This window comes from Olea europaea, unplaced genomic scaffold (genome assembly GCF_002742605.1).
Source record: "Olea europaea var. sylvestris unplaced genomic scaffold, O_europaea_v1 scaffold643, whole genome shotgun sequence".
NCBI lineage: Eukaryota > Viridiplantae > Streptophyta > Magnoliopsida > Lamiales > Oleaceae > Olea > Olea europaea.
The window spans coordinates 140,033-149,765 of NW_019264798.1; the positions used below are offsets into that span (position 1 = coordinate 140,033).

At 45.6% G+C, this 9,733-nt stretch overlaps 1 pseudogene; it reads left to right on the top strand.

The window, feature by feature from the left end:
* Positions 1-1,167: 1,167 nt before the first annotated feature.
* Positions 1,168-1,918, top strand: LOC111390039 (annotated as a pseudogene).
* Positions 1,919-9,733: the final 7,815 nt, after the last annotated feature.

A 9,733-nucleotide genomic window follows, 5' to 3' on the forward strand; every position in this document is an offset into this window, starting at 1 on the left:
TTGATTTTTAGGCATTTCTAGGTAGTTTTTGGGACATAGTGTGCTAGCCATATTCGGGATGTGTTCGAGTTAGGGCAGGGACGTAACCAAAATTTTCGAATTTTCTGGGTAGTTTCGGGTCACAGTGTTAGGCCATGTCCGGGATGCGTCCGAGCTACGACAGGGACACAACCTGATTTTTAAGCATTTCTAGGAAGTTTTTAGGACACGGTGTGCGGCCATGTCCAGGTCGCGACAGGGACGTAGCCTGATTTTCAGGCATTTCTAGGCAGTTTTTGGGACACAGTGTGCTGGCCATGTTCGCGACGCATCCGAGCTACGGTAGCGACACAACCTAATTTCAGGCATTTATGGGCAGTTTCTAGGCATGGTGTGTAGGCCATGTCCGGGACGCGTCCTGCCCACAGCAGGGACGCAACCTAATTTTCAGGCATTTCTAAGCAGTTTCTGGGACACAGTGTGTAGGACATGTCTAGGACACAACCTAATTTTCAAGCTTTTCTAGGCAGTTTCTGGGACACGGTGAGCAGGCCATGTCCGAGATGCGTCCGGCCCACGATTTTTAGGTATTTCTTGGCTGTTTCTAGGCATGGTGTGCAGGCCATGTCCGGGATGCGTCCTGGTCGTGGCAGGGACGAGCCTAATTTCTAGGCATTTCTAGGCTATTTCTGGGACATGGTGTGCAGGCCATGTCCAAGATGTGGCAAGGACGCAGCCTGATTTTTAGGCATTTCTAAGCAGTTTCTGGGATACGGTGTGCAAGCCATGTTCGGGACGCGTTCGGGCCATGACGAGGACGCAATCTCATTTTCAGGCATTTCTGGGCAGCAAGGCCACTCTGCTGCTTACAATACCCCGTCGCGTATTTAAGTCATCTGCAAAGGATTCTGCCCACAGCTCGATGGAGATTGTACTTCAAGGTAACTGATACAGCACGACCGCTGTAAGGGCTTTGCCAACGACATGTGCCCCTGGGGCCGTGAGGCCTCTATTGTGGGTCGGTAAGTGAATTGTGTGAATCAATGGTTTTTCTTGTACTAGGTTGAATTACTACTGTGACACTATCATCAATAGGATAAAACTAGCCTGTCGGCATTTAGTCATAAACCAACTTACGTTTCTTGTTGGTGGGTGAACAATCCGACACTTGGTGAATTTTGCTTCACAATGAAAGGAAGAGCGGACATCGAAGGATCAAAAAGCAACATTGTTATGAATGCTTGGCTGCCACAAACTAATTATCCCTGTGGTAACTTTTCTGACACCTCTAGCTTCAAATTTCAAAGGTTTAAATGATCGTTAGGCCACACTTTCACGGTTCGTATTCGTACTGTAAATCAGAATCAAACAAGCTTTTACTCTTATGTTCCATATGAAATTTCTATTCTCATTGAGCTCATCTTAGGACACCTGCATTATCTTTTAACAGATGTACCGCCTTAGCCAAACTCCTCATCGACAATATCTTTAGCTCGGATCAGCCATCGAATTGAGCCTTGGGTCCAAAACGAGGAGCAGTGCCCCGCCTTCGATTTATGAAATAAGTAAAATAATGTTAAAAGTGGTGGTATTTTACTTTCGCCTTTTGGCTCCCACTTATCCTACACCTCTGAAGTCATTTCACAAAGTCGGACTAGAGTTAAGCTCAACAGGGTCTTCTTTCCCTACTGATTCTGCCAAGCTCGTTCCCTTGGATGTGGTTTCACTAGATAGTAGATAGGGATAGTGGGAATCTTGTTAATCCAGTCATGTGCATCACTAATTAGATGACGAGGCATTTGGCTACCTAAAGAGAGTCATAGTTACTCCAGTCGTTTACCCGCGCTTGATTGAATTTCTTCACTTTAACATTCAGGGCACTGGGCAAAAATCACATTGCGTGAGCATCCGCGGGGACCATTGCAATGCTTTGCTTTAATTAAACAATTGAATTTCCCATGTCCATACTAGTTCTGAGTCAACTGGTTGATGCTCGAGAAAGGTCCTCAAAGTAGCCGATCCCAGTTCATCTCCTGGTCGACGCACGAATAACCGTCGACCTCCCTCACATGTTATGGAACGAGTTTGCGGGTCTGCTTTATAGGTTTCGAAAATAATCCTTCCATAGATTCACCTACGAAAATCTTGTTACGACTTCTCCTTTCTCTAAATGATAAGGTTCAATGGACTTCTCGTGACGTCGAAGGCAGCAGACCGCCCACGTCGATGCGATATGAACACTTCACTAGAACATTCAATCAGTAGGAGCGACGGGCATTGTGTATAAAGGGTAGGGATGTAGTCAATATGAACTGATGACTTACGCTTACTAGGAATTCCTTATTGAAGACCAACAATTACAATGATCTATCTCCATCATGATGAAATTTCGAAGATTACCCGGACCTGTCAGCCAAAGCTATAAACTCGTTGAATACATCAATGTAGTGCACTTGTGGCCCAGAACATCTAAGGGTATCACAGACCTGTTATTGTCTCAAACTTCCACAGCCAAAAAGGTCATAGTCCCTCTAAGAAGCTGGCTACGAAGGGTTACATCGGCATAGCTAGTTAGCAAACTGAGGTCTCGTTCGTTAACGGAATTAACCAGATAAATCTACGGGTGGTGGTGCATGGCCATTCTTAGTTTGTGAAGCGATTTATCTGATTAATTCCGTTAACGAATGGGACCTCAGTTTGCTAGATTCTCCGTTAACCCGAAGGGCACAACATGCTTCAAACAATGTTTTCTTTGATGCTGATGTTTTACTTATCACTCCATGGGAGGCAAGCGAAGGATGGATTGGGGAAAGATCGAGATGGATTCGGCACTTTTAGGCACACAAGTGAGAAGCCTGTGTTGGCAAGGGGTTGAATCGTGCTGTCAAAGTTCGGAATGTGATGACGATCACAGTCACGAGCACTTACTGCAATGCTCTGTGAGCCGTGCCCATGGGGTACCGCATGCTCGACAATGTTTCTTTCGGTACCCACATCTTGGTCCTCCCGTCTTGCAAACGAGCAGCATCCGGTACCGAGCCAACATAGGCCACAAGCATCTAGCTTCGGCCTAATTTTTGAGGAAGATCGAGATTCAACGTCACACATGGGTAGAAAGCCCATGTTGGCAAGGGCCAAAACGTGAGTTCACAGTGCGACGACTGTCATAATTGCAAGCACTAAACACGTTGCCTCGTACACCGTGCCCAAGGGGCACTGCATGTACTTGCCCATGATAACGTCTTACTTTGGTACCCATGTTTTAATCCTCCTATCGTGTGAATGAAGCACGAGATGATCCCAAGGTAATGCAGCCCGCAAAGCATGAACTTTGATCGATTTTTAGGCAACTCGATCGGAAGGAGTGCATTCGCGAGAACTAGTTGCAACGTACGTCTTATGCCTAGGCCAATCGATCGATACATCGCGTGGTTCTGTCCCCATGCATGTCCTATGTCTTGTATCGTCATGCCTTTCGACGGTCTCATTTTTGGATAGTTTTACACCGCTCAATTGGACATTGGAAAGTTGCAGGAACTACGTTGTAGCATGCGTCTTATGCTAAGGCCAATCGATCGACACACCGCGTGGTTTCATCCCCACGCATGCCCTCCATCCTACATCGTTGGGCCTCATGATGGTCTCAATTCGGGATAATTTCACACCAACCGATCGGACATTGGGAAGTTACGAGCACTACATTGCAATGTGTGTCTTATGCCTACGCAAATCGATCGACACATCACGTGATTTCTCGTCCCCACGTGTGCCCTCCCTCTGGATTGTTCCTCCTACTCTTGTCGGGTCTTTACTCCATTTCTGGATCGAAATAGGCAATTGCTAGAAAATTTGAGGCCATATTTTGATACGTAATGCGATTTCATGCCCATGCATGCCTTCTATCCAGGTGCTACTAAGGGATCACCGGTCGGAGTATCATTGGAAAAGCATCATCGTCGAAGGGAAAACTTACTCGAGCCGGCATGTGTCGATCCCCAAGGCTCCAAAGTTTAAAGGGACACAAGCTACCCTTAGGCAGTTGCTCCCTACAACAGCTTGCACATGCTACTTGTTCCCTTTCACGCATCCCACTCCCCTATAATAGACTTCTGAGAAAAAACCCATGTGATTGGAGTAGATATCAAAGGGCTAAGGAATCATACTATTTCTTTTCCATTTTCTGTAGGATTTTTGGTGATGATTAAATTTTTGGTAATGAAAGTATGTTGAATGGGGTCTCGAAAAAAATATTTTCGATCGAAAAATATTTTTAATTTTTGCTTAAAAATCTTTAAAAATAGGGAAAAATGGAAAAAAATGGAAAACGGATGGGAAAAAATCCCCAAAAATCACTGGAGGCTCTTTATCATCAAATATTTGAGGAGCAATTACTCTTTTATTGAAAACAATTTCGATTCACACGTTGATGCATGCACGAAAATAGGGGACGGGGCGGGAGGAAGGTGAAATGGGGTGGAAAAACTCAAAATGTATTAAATTTGAATGATAAACTTCTATCAAGCGATCATTTTATGTTCCCAACAACCATCCATCGATAAAACATCGTGAGGCTTACTTTTGCTCGTCATGTGACACGAACGCAGTGCCGTGTCCTAGCAGTAGCAGGGACACAAGCACAATTTCAAGCATTCTCAAGGACCTTCAGGCATACGATGTGCAGACCATGTCAGGGATGTGGGCACGTTTTAGGCATTTCTAGGCAGGTTCTGGGACAAGGTGTATAGGCCATGTCAGGGACGCAAGCACATTTTCTGGCATTTCTGGGACACGGTGTGCAGGCCATGCCCAAGACGTGGGCAGATTTCTAGGCATTTCTAGGCAGTTTATGGCACACAGTGTGTAGGCCACACCCAGGGACGTAGCCAAATTTTCAGGCATTTCTATGCAGTTTCTGGGACATGGTGAATAGGACATGTTCAGGATGCAGCCTGATTTTCAGGCATTTCTAGGTAGTTTCTGGGACATGGTGTGCAAGCCATGTTCAGGAAGCGTCTAGGCCATGGCAGGGACGTAGCCTGATTTATAGGCATTTTCTGGGTAGTTTCTGGGTATGAAGTGCAGGCCATGTTTGGGAAGAGTCTTGGCTGCGTCCCAGACGCAGCATGATTTCCAGGCAATTCTAGGCAGTTTCTGGGACACGATGTGCAGGCCATGTCCAAGACGCAGCCAGATTTTCAAGCATTTCTAAGCTATTTTTGGGACACGGTGTGCAGGACATATCCGGGATGCAGCCCAATTTTCAGACATTTCTAGGGACTCTCTCGGACATGGGGAGCAGGCCATGTCCAAGATGTGGTAGAGTCACAGCCTGATTTTTTGGCATTTCAATATAGTTTTTTGGGACACGGTGTGCAAGCCATGTCCGGGATGCTTCTGGGCCACGACAGGGCCACAGCCTGATTTTCAGGCATTTTTGGGAAGTTTCTGGACATGGTGTGCAAGGCATGTCTAGGCATGGTGTGCAGGCCTTGTTTGTGTCACATCCTGGCCATGGTAAGGTCGTAGCCTATTTTTCAGGCTTTTATAGGCAGTTTCTAGGACACGGTGTACAGGCCATGTCCATGACGTGGTAGGGACGCTGCCTAACTTCCATGTATTTCTCAACATTTTTGGTACATTGTGTGCAGGTCCTATTTGGGATATGTTCTGTGCAGGTCCTATTTGGGATATGTTCTGGCAATGACAGGGACGCATGCAGATTTCCAGGCACACGAAGGCAGGATGATTTGCTGGCCATGTTAGGGACATAGGCACTTTGCCAGGCCATGTTAGGGATACGTCCTGGTCGCGGTAGGGAAGCAACTTGATTTCAAAGCTTTTCTAGGCAGTTTCTAGGACACGGTGTGTAGGCCATGTCAAGACACGATAGGGACACAGCTTGATTTTCAGGCATTTCTAGGTAGTTTCTAGGATGTGATATGCAGGCCATGTTCAGGATGCGTCCTGGCCACATCAGGGATGTAGCCTGATTTTCAGGTATTTCTAGGCAGTTTGTGGGTGCGGTGTTCAGGTCATGTCCGGGACGCGTCCTGAACGCGGTAGGGATGCAGCCAAATTTTCAGGAATTTCTGGGTAGTTTATGGGACACGGTAAACAGGACATGTCCAGGACGCAGCCTAATTTTTAGTCATTTCTAGGTAGTTTCTAGAACACGGTGTGTAGGCCATGTTCAAGATGTGTCCGGGCCAAGGTAGGGTCGTAGCCTGACTTATAGGAATTTTTGGGCAGTTTCAGGGTAGGGAGTATAGGCCGTGTTCGGGAAGAGTCCGGGCCGTGTCCTTCCTATCATTTCTAGGCAATTTTTGGGACAGGGTGTACAGGCCATGTCCAGGACACGGCAGGGACGCAGCATCATTTTCAGGCATTTCTAGGCAATTTTTGGGACACGGTGTGTAGGCCATATCAGGGACGTGTTCGAGCCTCAATAGGGACGCAACCTGATTTTTAGGCATTTCTCGACAGTTTCTGGGCACGATGCGCAACACATGTCTGGGTACAGTGTGTAGGCCTTGTCCGGGATAGGTCCTGACTGCGATAGGGTCACAGCCTATTTTCCAGGCATTTTTAGGCATTTTCTAGGACAGTGTGCAGGTCGTCCGTGACGCAATAGGGGGTCGGCCTAATTTTTAGGCATTTCTCGACATTTCTGGTGAACGTTGGGCAAGTCATATCAGAGACGCAACTTTGCCACGATAGGGACATAGGTAGATTTTTAGGCACGTGAAGGTAGCACGATTTGTCGGCCATGTTAGGGACGTAGGCACGTTGCCATGCATTCTGGGCAGTTTTTCGGACACGGTGTGCAGGTCATGTCCGGGACACATCCTGGTCGTGACAGAGAAGTAGCCTGATTTTCAGGCTTTTCTAGGCAATTTCTACGACACGGTATGCAGGCCATGTCCATTATGCGGTGGAGAGGCAGCTTGATTTTCAGGCATTTCGAATTAGTTTCTGGGAAACAATGTTCAGTCCATGTCCATGATGCGTCCTGGCCATGATAGGGACGCAACCTGATTTTCAGGCATTTCTAGGCAGTTTGTGGGCACGATGTGCAGGTCATGTCTGGGATGTGTCCTGGCCGTGATAGGGATGCAGCCAGATTTTTAGGATTTTCCTAGCAATTTTTGGGACAAGGTGAACAAGTCATGTCCCGTACGCAACTCAATTTTCATGCATTTCTAGCCAGTTTCTGAGACACAGTGTGTAGGCCGTGTTCGGGATGCGTCTGGGCCAAAGCAGGGACGTAGCCTAATTTTTAGGCATTTCTGGGTAGTTTTTGGGCATGGAGTGCAGGCCATGTCCGTGAAGTATCCAGGTCGTAATCAGGACGCAGCCTGATTTTCAGGCATTTCTAGGCAGTTTCTTAGACACGTTGTGCCAACCATGTTCAGGACACAGCAAGAACGCAACCTGATTTTCAAGCATTTCTAAGCAGTTTCTAGGATACGGTGTGTAGGACATGTCTAGGATATAGCCTGATTTTCAGGTATTTCTAGGCAGTTTCTTGTACACAGTGTATAGACCATGTCCAGGATGCGACAGGGACACAGCCTGATTTTCAGGCATTTCTAGGCAATTTATGGGACATGGTGTGCAAGTCATGCCCGAGATGCTCTAGGCAGTTTTTGGGACACGGTGTGTAGGCCATGTTTGAGATACGTCAGGGCCTCGACAAGGACACAACCTGATTTTCAGGCATTTTAGGGCACAGTGTGGAGGGTATGTCTGGGCACGGAGTGCAAGCCTTGTCCGAGATTTGTTCGGGTCGTGACAAGGACGCAACCTGATTTTCATGCATTTTTGGGGAGTTTCTGAGACACAGTGTGCTGGCCTTGTCTGGGATGCTTCCAGGTCACGGCAAGGACGCAACCTAATTTTTACGCATTTTTGGGCACAATTTGCAGGCCATGTTTGCGACGCGTCCTGGCCGCGGCAAGGACATAGCCTAATTTCCAGGCATTTTTAGATAGTTTTTGGGAAACGATTTGTAGGCCATGTCGAGGATGCTGTAGGGACACAGCCTGACTTTCAAGCATTTCTAGGCAGGTTCTAGCACATGGTGTGTAGGCCATGTCCGGGACCGTCCTAGCCACGGCAGGGACAAAGGTAGATTTTCAGGCACACGAAGGTAGCATGGTATGCAAGCCATGTCAAGGACGCAGGTACACGAAGGCATATTTTCATGCACATGAAGGCAGCACGCGATGCGAACACATGAAGACAGCATTGAGTCCCATCCATGTGAAGGGTACTAGCATATGTAGGCTGTATATAGTTCATATCGATGCCCATCGTAGGCATACCAGGTGATTTCTGGGACACGGTGGGTAGCTAGCGTGGCATTTCTTCTCGTGTTTTCTATGATAACCTACATGATGTCCACCATACTGGTCGATAGTTATTGCTCTTTTGATTAACCCGTCAATGCCAATGCTAATAGAAGAATAAGTGAAAGACATGACTGTTGCTGCAATAGATCGATAGCCAGTACTTCTCATGGAGGTTTTGTATTTTGCCAAGAATTATCTGAATTGCTGTTATCATATATGGATAGTAGGATATCGAACACTTGACAAGATGGTCGTGTTTATGGAAACAATTTGACCTTGAGATCGCCCTGATGATATATCATATATATATTAGTTTGAAAAACACGAGAAATTGTCTCAAAAATAATATAAATACTCACACTATACAAATGGAAGGATGTATAGTGTATCCAATTATGACCCTGATGAGATTACCATACTGGGCTAATCTACAAAGTTGAGCTTTCCTACCTCCTTCAAAGTACAAATTATTAGGAAATCACAAGCTTTTAAAATTTATCTCAACAAATATGCATCAAATTTCCCAAGCAAGCGTTACCTAAATGAAACTCAACAACTTCCATATAAGTGTAGTTTTTTTTGCCATTGATGGGTTAATTGGGGGAGTGATAATTTTTGGTTAGTATGGTGGATGTCATGTAGGTTATAATAGAAAACACAAGAAGAAACGCCACGCCAGCTACCCACTCGAGTTGTGCGAGGTAGGAAAGCTTAGCTTTGCGGATTTGCTCAGTATGGTAATCTTATCCGGGTTACAATTGGATAAACTATAAATGCTTCCATTTGTATAGTTTTAGTATTTATATTATTTTTGAGACAATTTCTAGTGTTTTTCAAACTAATATATATATGATGCATGGTCAGGGTGGTCTCGAGGTCAAATTGTTTCCACAAACCCGACCTTCTTGTCAAGTGTTCGATATCCTACTATCCGTATATGATAATATTTGTAGTAATTTTGATAATTCTTAGCCAAATACAAAACATTCATGAGTCGTCATGGCTATCGATCTATTGCAGTAGCAGTTATGTCTATAACTTATTCTTATACTAATGCCCATCACAGGCACACCGACTGGAGTAGCACCATCGTCGGATGGGAAACTTACCCAGGCCGGCATGTGTCGGTCCCCAAGGCTCCGAAGTTTGCAGGGATGTTGCCTATGGTAGCTTGCACATGCTGCTTGTTCCCTTTCATGTACCTCCTCCCCCCTATAATAGACTTCTGAGAAAAAACTCAAGTGACAAGAGTAGATATCAAAGGGTTGAGAAATCATACTGTTTATTTTCCATTTCTTGTAGGATTTTCGGTGATGATTTTTTAGAAAATTCTTTTCGACAATGAAAGTATGGTCGAATGGAGTCTTGAAAAAAATATTTTCAACCAAAAAATATTTTTATTT